General features: G+C 44.5%; 1 non-coding gene across 1 annotated transcript; it reads left to right on the top strand.

Annotated features, from left to right (window-relative positions):
* Positions 1-10,907: 10,907 nt before the first annotated feature.
* LOC141616466 (small nucleolar RNA R71) lies at positions 10,908-11,014 on the top strand. Its single transcript, XR_012530813.1, has one exon. It is a non-coding gene; the product is annotated as a small nucleolar RNA R71 (small nucleolar RNA).
* Positions 11,015-12,058: the final 1,044 nt, after the last annotated feature.

Here is a 12,058-nt window from a genome sequence, read left to right as displayed (position 1 = left end):
CGTCTACCACTTGGAGTGAGCTGCGACGGAGTCTACCTCTTGGGGTGGCTAGTGGCGTCTACTATTTGGGGTGACTGCGACGGCAGTGTTGTATTTCTTCGCAACAGCTGCCGCTCTTGTCGGTATGACGGTGTGGCGGCGTCGGTTTCTTGATAGCGTGTTACGTGGCGTCTACCACTTGGAGTGATCTGCTGCGGAGTCTACCTCTTGGGGTGGCTAGTGGCGTCTACTACTTGGGGTGGCTGACGGCCATGATTTGTTTCTTCGCGACGCCGCTCTTGTCGGTATGACAGTGTGAGCGGCGTCGGTTTCTTGATAGCGTGTTACGTGGCGTCTACCACTTGGAGTGACTGCGACGGAGTCTACCTCTTGGGGTGGCTAGTGGCGTCTACTACTTGGGGTGGCTGCGGCAGTATTTGTATTTCTTCGCAACGACTGCCGATCTTGTCGGTATGACAGTGTGAGCCGGCGTCGGTTTCTTGATAGCGTGTTACGTGGCGTCTACCACTTGGAGTGACTGCGACGGAGTCTACCTCTTGGGGTGACTGCCGTGGCGTCTACTACTTGGGGTGACTGCGACGGCGCTGTATTTCTTCGCAACGACTGCCGCTCTTGTCGGTATGACAGTGTGAGCCGGCGTCGGTTTCTTGATAGATGACTGATGTGAAAATTTTGCTTTGATGGAAGGCTTGGATGGTTTTTCATTAGGTAAAAACATGCGTTGGGGTGTCCACAGCTATTTTGGGCACCTCCGCAGCTACATAAATTTCTACGAGATTACCAATGCCCTAATGGCTCATCACAGGTACCCCTCCCCAGTCAGCCACTAGTTGCATCCATGAGGTCGCCTTCCTGCTGTAAGGACGGGCTTTTTCCTTTTTCGGACTTCCTCGCCTCTTTGAGGGATTGCATGTTGCATCCTCGGGCAGCTATCTGGATGTTGATCACCTCATCCTTCTCGTCTTTGGAGACGAGCTTATGCGCTTCCCCCCGGTCCGAGACGTACAGCAGTGTTAGGGCCCGGATGGACATCACTGCGTCGGCCTCGCTCAGGGTGACTCGGCCTATGAGAACGTTGTAGGCGGACGAGCCGTCAATGACCACGAACTCAGCTAGGACGTTTTTAGCCGCGTTCTTTTCGCCGAACGTCACCGGGAGTCTGATTGATCCCAGCGGCACCAGGCCGGCCCCGGAGAAGTCTGTATAGGGGTTGGTGCGGGGGCTCAGTCCTTGATCTTGGCCGAGGCCGAGAAAGCACTCTCTAAACATGATGTTCGTGTATGCGCTGTGTCAATCGGCACCTCTTGACAGGTGGTTGGATATGTCCAAATTGACTACAAGCGGTTCGCTGTGAGGGGCGATGACCCCTTCGTAGTCCTTTCCTCCAATGGTCATATCGGGGATGTTTGCAGAGGGGATCCCTGAGTTGGGCACAAAGTTGATGGCCTGATATAGCTCGTTTAGGTGTCGTTTGTGCCCATGAGCGGATCCTCCGTTCTCGTTGCCCCCGATGACAACATGAATCACTCCTATCCGCTCGAAGACGGACTTCTTATCTGAATTGCCAGCGTCAGTCTTTTGGCCTTTTGCAACGTACTTGCCGAGGCTTCCCTTTCGGATCAGTTCCTTTATGGCATTCTTCAGATGGCGGCAGTCGTTGGTTAAATGGCCGGTGTGGCCGTGGTACTCGCAGTACTGGCTTGTGTCACCGTCACTTTTTGGCTTGGGGGGTCTCTCCCACTTCTGGCCCTCGTTTTTGCTCAGGGAGAAGACCTCGGCGGCTGATACGACGAGAGGGGTTTTCTCACTATACCGCCTCTGGTGGTACGTTCCTGAGTTCCATCCGGCGCCCGCCGAGTCTTGCCTCCGGTCGGATCTGTCCGACCGTGATCTGTTATTCTCACGGCGTCTTCCATCGGACCGCGAACCGTTGTTGTCGCGGCGTCCTTCGTCCTGACTGTCCTGCCTGTGACTCTTCTTTTCTGAGTGCTCGGCTTCGCTGGGATCTACCCAGGTCTTGTGATAGTCTTCCACCTTGATGGCTTGGTCGGCCAACTTCCTGGCGGCGTCCAAGCCCAGGCCTCCGCTCTTGATGAGCTCGTTTTTAAGGCTCCCTTGGGAGGCCCTTCATCGCGCGAAGGCCGCCAGCTCGGGATTAATTTCTCGAATCTGCTGGACCTTTCCATCAAACCTCTTCACATAGCTCCGGAGAGACTCGCCCCCCTCCTGTCTGATAGTCAGGAGGTCAGATGTCTCTACGGCTCTTCTCTTGTTGCAAGAGTACTGGGCTAGGAAGGCGTCCTTTAGGTCGGCGTAATAGTACACCGAGCCGTCGGGAAGCCCTTTGTACCAGCTCTGAGCCATCCCATGCAAAGTTGTTGGGAAAATTCGGCACTGAGACCTCATCGGGCCGCTCCCATACCGACATGTAAGACTCGAAAGCCTCGGCGTGGTCGGTGGATCACTATCTCCCTTTATATGAGAGGTGGCAACTTGAGCTTATGCGGCACCGGGACTTCCAGGACGTAGGCGTTGAGGGGCTGCCTAACCACGTGTCGAACGACACGCGGCGATCGGCTCCTTGCATCCCTAACCTGGCTCCTCCCCCCGTAGCGGGAGGGGCTCCTTCTTCGACTCGGACTTCTTCTCCAACTCTGCTGAGTCGGACTCCTCTGGCTCCTTTGGGGTAAGCCTCGTTCGTGCGGCGGGGACGCTGTCCTCCCACGAGTGCGGGAAGGACTTAGGTCTACCGCGCCCACTTTGGGCTCCCCCGGCGTCTTGGCTGGGTCGGCTTCTCCTAGTGCCCCGTTCAAATTTCTCGGAGTCACGTTTTGGGCCCTAGCCTCCTGGACAGTTTCCGCCGCTCTTGTCGGCGTGACGATGTGTGAGCGGGCGTATTCCGATTAGGTCGGGGAGCATTTTCAGCTTTGCTACGTCAACCACCTGTCCCATGATGGTGACCTGGTTGGCTGGCACCGGTGTGTCGGGTATTATTGGCATTCCGAACTCTGGTTGGATTACTCCGCCGGTGGAGGGCTGCACGACTCCAGAGTTGTTGAAAGCATCATCTTGGTAGAACGCGGTTTCGTCGGTCACGACTGCGTCTTGTTGTTTCGACATTTTCTTAGCTTTTTGGGTGGGTTTTTGTTGATTTGTTTTTTTTTTGTTTGGGAATGAATGTGACTAGCTTCTAGTGTCTTCCCCACAGACGGCGCCAATTGTTCCGGGTGTAATTCCAGAGCAAGTATCGTTACCACCCGTGGCTCGTAGAATAATGTCTTGAGTTGGATTCCTCGCGTCTCTATCGTCCCTCCCGGCCTCTCCTGCAACAATGAACGAACTGAGGGCTTGGCTTTGTGCCAAGCGTACTCACTCCGACGCTCAAGTCAGTAAACTCAAAGGATTAAGCTGTGTTACTTGGCTAGATATGTTGTAGAGAGATAAGGGAGATATTACCAGATGAATAGTGTATTTAGGTTCAGTTTCTTGGATCCTTTCCTCAATGAAGGTTGAGGAGTATTTATAGGCTTTCACCTTTTGTCACGTAGTGGCCAAGTGGCCAAGTGGCTAGCAGGTGGAAAGACCGATCTACCCCTCGGGCGAGGGACCTATGGCAGGCCGGCGGGCCATGTTGACTCACCGCCGAGGGGTCTTGGATATGAGTACGCGGATATGTGTCCCGGCGACTAGTTGTCACGCCGAGACCCAGGCTAACAGGCCGATGGGCTGCATCGGCTAGGCTGTATAAGTCGTTGACTTGGTGTGGACATCTTTGACCTTGCTCAGTATGTTGACTTGGTCAGCGGTGCAGAATATGCCCCATCATTAACAATAATTAAAAAGGGATTAAGAGAATTATACCTACTAATGATTTAAATAATAAAGCAAAGAATAATAGAAGTACTTGATGATTGATTGGAAGGTTGTCAATCTCCCAATAATAACCCAAATAGTCTTCAATTACCCAAAATGAAAGATGAACAAGAGAGAGATTAAGGAAATGAAACTTGTATTAAGACTTGATTAAATGTTGATTACAAGATTAAAGAGAGATTTGATTGATATCAACTACACTAAAGATTGCTAAGAAGAACATGATCTTCTAATTAGCCTAATGGGGTATTTATAGTGGGGATTAGTTACAAAGATTAGGGTTTACTAAGGGCTTAAATGACGAATAAGTCCTTGAGGAATCGCCGGTCTCAAGGGAGACTCTGTCTCCTTTTTGCTGGTCTTAGAAAAATATGCGCATCCTTCCTTGAAACTTGTAGAAGACGAAATGGCTGACACACAATCCGAGCGTCCAGGGCACGTGACGGGCGGATTGGGGGTGTTTTGGACGAGCGGATTGTGGTGGTGGACGGGCGGATTCTGCTGTTTCTGGACGGGCGTCCACTGGGGGAAGACGCTCGGATTGCCCTTGCTGGACGGGCAGCTTGTGGACAATCCGCTCGGATTGTCTTACAACTACTTTCTTTCTTCTTTTCTTCCTTTTTCTTCATAAAATCCTTGAAGATTTCCTCGGGGATGCAAGGATCTTTTCTCATCATTGTCCATCTACTATAGTATGTATAAAGGCCTTCTAATCTTGTCTTCTCTTTGATGCTTGGTCATTGAATTCAATCAATTTAGCTCTATTTTGCCATGAAAATGCAAGGTTTGCACTCCTTTCCTACCAAGGAAACAAAACCTCAAAGAATATGCAAAACAAAGGACTAAAGAAAATAAATGACCCAAATATGCACTAAAAAGTATGGGAACAAGGCTAATTCGGGGACTAAATATGTTCTAATTATGGTCACATCAAATATCCCCAAACCGAAACTTTGCTCGTCCCGAGTAAATAGGTGACAAAGAGTAAGACCATTATTTAAACTAACCTAATAGCATAGCCGATATGAGACAATTAGCGGGTCTCACTCCGCCTCTTCAACTCACAACAAGACAACCATGAGGTAGGATGCCTTCTTGCAAGGCAATGTGGGTCTTGCCAAAATGGCGACACATCCAAACATTAAAACACACAAAGTCAAGTAATGGATGCATCTACAAAAGAATAACTTTTGTCAATAGTAGACGCCCTATGGCGTTAGAAACACTGGAGGATCGCGGAATTCCCCCTCTTGTCTAGACAAGAAGAAGGGTCGTCCCCTCTCTACCATGCACAAAAATGGATACGATGGATAAAGGGATCAATAGATATTTGAGTTTCATTTTGGGAGTTTGCTTTTGTTTTTGTTTTCCCCCCAATTTCTTGTGGCATTTGACATTTGAGAACACTTTCTTGCCATTTCTTTTGATTTTTGGGTTTTCAACACTTGACAACTTTTCAACTTTTTGCATTTCTTTTTGAACTTTTTCAAAGTCATCCATATGTAGTGAGGATGCCTTATATTTGAAGCATTAGGAGTCTATTTTTGCTCCTCTTTTCATTTGATGCATTTTGCAAACTTTCTTTCACTTTTCATTTCATTGAACTCAAATCAATTTCTTTTTGTGCCCATTCCCTTTGATGACAAAAATGTGGTAGAACATGGATGATGGATGCATGCATGGTTTCAAGGGTCACCTTGGAATAAACGGTAGCCAAGGAGTTATCACACCACAAGGTACTCTTGACTAGGCCTTAATCCATGGGTCAAAGGATACTAGCATGACACATCCTAGGGTGTTTTACAAGTATTCTAATAAGTAAAGTTTTAAGAGGAAAAAGCATCTACTAGGGCCTATATATACTTGTCGAGCTTCCCAAGTAGACGGTTTCGCAAAATTTTCTAACATGCAACTACATACCATGATGCAACTAACATATAAACATCATAATGCAAATGATTCTACCAACTAATATGCCATATAAGCTAAATGCAAGTCCTAAATTCACATTGTTATACCGCATCAATCAAAATAAAGCCACATAGTCATTAACATAAAGAGGAAAAAGGAGATTGGAAAGATCATATCGTGCGGTCTTAAATATCCTCATGTCTCGGATGTAGCGTAGTCGATCAATGTGAACAAGGATAAAACAAACACAATATATACAATAATATATACAAGTCTACACTACAAAGGAAATGAACTTGTTTTTGTATTTTCAAATTTTTCAATTTTTTTGATTTTTCGAAATTTTTTTGATTTTTTTTGGGTTTTTGAATGAAAGTTAAGTTAGAATTTCCCATCCCCACACTAATATGGGCATTGTCCTCAATGGCCAAAATGATAGGAAATTATGCAAGTATGATGCATGAATTCTATACTAAATGCAAGCTATACTAATCTACACTACATGATGCATGGGTTTTTGTTTATGACGGAGAGCGTAATTTAGATTACCCCCGTTGCGTATGCATGTACTTCTCCAAACCGAGATAGACATTATTTCTAATGTCTTGAATTATGGGATAGTTCATGCACACAAGATGCAATGCATGAACCTAAATTGTCATTTTGGATTTTCAAAACTGGAACAATAAAAGAACACCTCAATGTGGCCAAGGTGTTAGTCCTCTATGTTGCTAGGACTCTCCAACTATGATCAAGGTAAAAATAAATAAAACAAAGGAAGAAGTAGACAAACCTTAAGAGGGTAGGAGCCTCCAAAGCTTGCTAGTCGTCCACCATATCATCATTGTCATCATTTTCCTCCATAGAAGCGGACTCATCACCACTTCCCTCTTCACTTCCTTGCTCACTTCCTTCATCATCTTCATTAGCCTCTTCTTCTTCATCATCTACCTCTTCATCAATACCCTCATCATCATCAACCTCATCATCGACATTCCCATCTTCACCCGGTCTTTAATCCCTAGATGTGCTTGGAAAGAAGACTTCCCTATCCGCCCAACTAGGCAAAGGACATGAAGGATCAAGTAGTCCTTGCCTAGCTAAATGAAAGAGGGGTGGATATTGGGCCAAGTATGCATCTACTCGATCATTGTAAGCTTGTTGATGCATCTCTTGCATAAGTAGAGTCATGTAGTCATTGCCCACTTCAACACCTTCGGGTTTGAATTCTTGATATATAAAAGGATAGGGTGGTGTGACAATGGAGGAGGAGGGCTCTTCAATCTCGCCCCTTTGTTGACGGATGATGTACTCAACGCCTTTTGAGAGTGGAAGTAGGTAGTTTGTTCTATGAGCACTCAAGCGGCATATCTTGGAAGGCAAAGTGAAAGATCTAGCATCATTGGTGAGCCACCCATAGTTGGTGTCAAGAGGATTATGCTTGACCCACTTGTACTTGTTAATCATGGCATCCATGTCAATGAGATAACCCCCTTTGATCGCCACATAGGTGTTATCCTTGTTGAAATTTGGATCAAAGTACTTGGCCAAGAGGGTAACTAGACCTCCATTTACGATAAAAGCGGTGCCTTCCTTACCACAATGAACATTGAGCCATATTTCCACCAAAAGCCTTAGAGCATTGTAAGGCTTAGTGAATTCCCTTCCAACATTTAAGGCCGACTCAAGTAGAACAAAATCAAGCTTTGTAAAGTGATTAGTGTCTTTTCTTGCAATTATAGTATTCCCGATGACCTTGTGCCACACTCTAATGCCCGGATGGTGGACTAATAGAGCGCGACAAGCATGAAAGTTCTCAAATTTCTTCCCGGAAATCGCCTCCCAAAGAGGAGCGAGGTCATACTTTTCGGGCTTCTTATGATAGTATGGTGTATCACTAAGACCTAATGCTTTACTCAAAACATCAAAGGTGATGCGCCTATTCACATTGGCAAGGCAAAACTCGATATATGTTCTAGTCTCTACCTTAGTCATTTTCAATGAACTCAAGAATTCCAAGGTAAGGTAGGGGTATGTCAATTCTCTTGTGGTAAACAATTTTCCCAACCACATGGCCTCAAATAAGGCTTTTGTTTGTTCAAGGACACCCAATTTGTTCAAGGCATCTTCACATATGAATTTGGTGGGTAGAATGGCTTTCTTAGCATACTTGGCAAATGTATCCCTATGGGAGTTAGAAATGAAAATTACCTCCGGATAGTTTGGTAATTGAGCAATTTCCGGAGTTGGTGTTGTTGTTGTTGCTTCCAAGGGAGGATCTTGTTGTTGTTGAACTTCCAAGTTTGCATTAGCAACCACCATAGCCATTGAAGCTTTCTTTGCTTGAAGGCATTGTTGCCTTTTTGAGAGTACCTTTGCCTTGAGTGCCTTTGTTGACCCTTTTGTTCTTGCCATTGATGATTATACCAAGAAAAGATTGAAAATCTTCAATTTCCAATTATACCCAAATCGATTTTAAGATGAAAGGATTTGCCTTTGTATTTCAAAAATCGACTCAAAGGTTGAAGATTTTGGTGCTTGGATTGATTATTGTTGGAAAAGGAGTGATTAATTGTTATTGTAAGGAAGTTTGGATTTGATTTTGTTGAATTTGGTTGAGGAAATCTTGCTTTTGGTGATGGAGAGGATGATGGTTTTGGGGGTTTTGGGGTTTATGGGTAGTGTTTTGAATGTATGAATGAATGAATGAATGAATGTGGGAAGGGGTATTTAAAAAAAACACCCGAAATTTCGAATCTGCAGGGGGAAGACGAGTGGATTCCTGTCGGGACGCTCGGATTCTGCCTAATTTGGGTTCAGGAAATCTCGCCTAAAGACGAGCGTCTTTCAGTGAAGACGGGCGGATTTCTGCAATTCAGGACGAGCGGATTCCTTCAGAGACGAGTGGATTCTGTTACAGGAACTTTTCTTATTCTGCACTGGCAAAAAGACGAGCGTCTTCTTGCAAAGACGAGCGAATTCTTTCTGCTGGGACGCTCGGATTCTCTAACAATCCCAAATTTTCAACTTTGTAGCTCATTTGGACGGACAGATTCTCCAACAGACGCCCGAATTCCCTTAAGACGAGCGAATTCCCTATCAGGACGCTCAGATTCCTCCTAGTCTACCCGAATTCAGTTCCATCCGTGCACTTGCATATCCCGTGTCATTTTCATTCTTCAAATCCCGTGTTCTTCATTGTAGGGGAACTAAAGATCTCTTGAGTTGATAGAGACAACTCTCCCACTTTCTTGTCTTGGCCAATGAGGCCATCTTCTTCATTGCTTGACTTTGGTGAGCTTTTCAAGCTCTCTTTGTTACAATTTCCTTGCTCTTTGAATGGAGCATCATCGATTTTCTTCTTCCATTGGAATTCCGACTTCTTCCTATTATCCTTCCGACTATAGTGATCAACCATAAAACATGGTTCATGCAAACGGGGAGCTCTCATGGTCTTGTCAAGATTGAAAGTTATGCTTTCATCTCCCACTTCTAGGGTGAGCTCTCCATGCTTCAAATCTATCACCGCACCCGCGGTGTGCAAGAAAGGTCTACCTAGAATGATCGGAATATTGGAGTATTCTTCCATGTCAACAATGACAAAGTCCACCGAGATGAAAAATTTCCCAACTCTTACGGGAACATATTCCCATATCCCTAATGGTGTCTTCGTCGATCTATCGGCTATTTGGAGTGTGATATTGGTGCATTTAAGCTCTCTCATCCCTAACCTCTTACTCACCGAGTACGGCATAACACTCACACTAGCCCCTAGATCACATAAGGCTTTGTTGATCGTGGTGTCCCCAATGGTACACGGCATTGAGAAGCTTCCCGGATCTTTAAGTTTTGGAGGTGAACTCCCTTGAAGTATTGCACTACTCACCTTAGTGAAGGCGATAGTCTCAAGCTTCCGGATCGACTTCTTCTTCGTAAGGATGTTTTTCATGTACTTTGCATAGGCCGGCACGTGATTGATTAATTCCGTAAAAGGAATCGAGACTTCCAAATTCTTCACAATTTCCATAAATTTTCCAAGTTGGTCATCAAATTTGGGTTTGGCTTGACGACTCGGAAAAGGAAGTCTAATCATAATGGGCTCCTTCTCCTTGACTTTGTCTTCATTTTTCTTTGAAACTTCTTCTTTTGATGGTTCTCCATCCTTGGAGTTTTGCACAACTTTTTCTTTGTCACTAGCTTTCACAACTTTATCCCCAACTTTCTTCTCCGGTGCTTCATACCTTGTACCACTTCTCAAGTGAATGGCACTAACCGTTTCATGTCTCGGGGGATTACCTTGAGGTGGTAATTGCCCCTTTTGTCTTTGTGAGCTTGAAGATGCTAGTTGAGTTAATTGGGTTTCCAACATTTTGGTGTGGGCTAGGATGTTGTTGATGGTGATTTCCTTTGCTTGACTATCCTTTTGCATTTGAGTGAAAAACTCTTATTGATTATTTTGCACTTGGAGGACCACTTTTTGAACATCAAAACCTTGGTCATTTTGTTGATTGTATGGAGTTTGATTTTGGTAACCTTGGTTTTGGTTGTAAAAGGGTATTTGATTTTGGTTTTTCATGATAGGTGGGGTGTATGTTGGTTGAGGATTTTGGACATTTTGGCTTTTGTATGAGAGATTTGGGTGGAATTTGGTGTTTTTATTGTAATAGTTTGAATAAGGGGTACCACTCTTGTATGCTTGAAAAGCATTCACTTGTTCATTTGTTCCCCTACATTCACTTTGGTCATGTCCCAAAGTTCCACAATTCTCACATATCCCACTTGGGATTGATGAAGATGCCGTCATGGCATTAACATGATGCTTTGGTGATTTTGAGGCTTCTTCAAGTCTAGCCATAGCCTTTTCGAACTTCAAATTGATGGTATCAATGTGAGCACTAAGTTGAGCACCCAATTGAGTAATAGAATCCACTTCATGCTTTCCTCCTCTAGTAGCCTTGCGAAGTCTACTATATTGTGAATTATGGACCGCCATTTTCTCAATCTTGTTCCAAGTTTGATTGTCGTCAACTTCGGTGAACATTCCATTTGATCCCATGTTGAGAATGTTTCTTGAGTCTTCATAAAGACCGTTCCAAAATTGTTGTACCAAGAACCACTCGCTAAGTCCATGATGAGGACATGAGCGACAAATTCCTTTGAATCGCTCCCAAGCTTCATACAAAGATTCTTCATCTCTTTGCTTAAAGCCCGTAATTTGAGCTCTTAGCATGTTAGTCTTTTCCGGTGGATAGAATTTTTTGTAGAAAGTTAGAGCCAATTTCTTCCAAGAATCAATTCCGAGAGTAGCCTTATCAAGGCCTTTCAACCATTGTTTTGCGGTGCTAATTAAAGAAAAAGGAAATAAGACCCATCGAATTTGGTCTTGAGTTACACCGGTTTGAGAAATTGCATCACAATAGTCACAAAAAGTCTCCATGTGAGAGTGAGGGTCTTCACTAGGCATCCCCCCAAATTGGCTTCTTTCGACTAATTGGATAAATGCGGATTTGGCAATGAAATTTCCGGTTAAATGTTGTGGTGTGGGAGTACCGTTGGGTAGGTTCTCCTCGGTTGGTACGGAATGTGATGAAAATTTAGGCATTGTGGGTTGATTTTGTGTTGGATTTTGTGTTGGGTTCTCCTCACCTTCTCTTGCAAAAGGGTTGATGAACTCAATAGTGTTTGGTTGAATATCTACAACCTCACCAATACCTCTCAAAGTTCTCCTAGCAAGTCTTCTATTGGTTGTCAAAGTCCTTTCAATTTCGTGATCAAAGGGTAACAAGTTACCTTGTGATCTTCTAGACATGCAAAATATCAAACAACTCGAAAATAATTAGAACAAACCTTTAGGAGTTTTACTTCCCCAAGGCAAAGAAAGACACAACTAATAATAATATAAGAAAATCTAAATCAAGTTAACACCGTCCCCAGCAACGGCGCCATTTTTTGGTCGGACTCACTTGGAGGTTTAGTTTTCGGTACTTGTCGTTAGGAGCACCTAGACCAAAACACAATTTATAACTCCACAAACAACTCTACAATTAGTAAAGAGACAAGTAAAGGTCGGATCCCAAGGGACGGGAATTGAGATGAGATTTTCAATTGCAACTAGTAGTATCTAGGGGTGTCACAATTTGGGGTTTGAAGTAGAAGATCACTAAACTAAGTAACAATAAAAGTAAACAAGCAAGATGATTAAAAAGGGAGTTAAACAATTGATAAAAGGCACTAGGGTGTCATGGGGTCATAGGGGATTCATGAGAATTGATCA

Source organism: Silene latifolia, chromosome 11 (genome assembly GCF_048544455.1).
Source record: "Silene latifolia isolate original U9 population chromosome 11, ASM4854445v1, whole genome shotgun sequence".
NCBI lineage: Eukaryota > Viridiplantae > Streptophyta > Magnoliopsida > Caryophyllales > Caryophyllaceae > Silene > Silene latifolia.
This window is presented reverse-complemented; position numbering and strand designations above follow the sequence as displayed.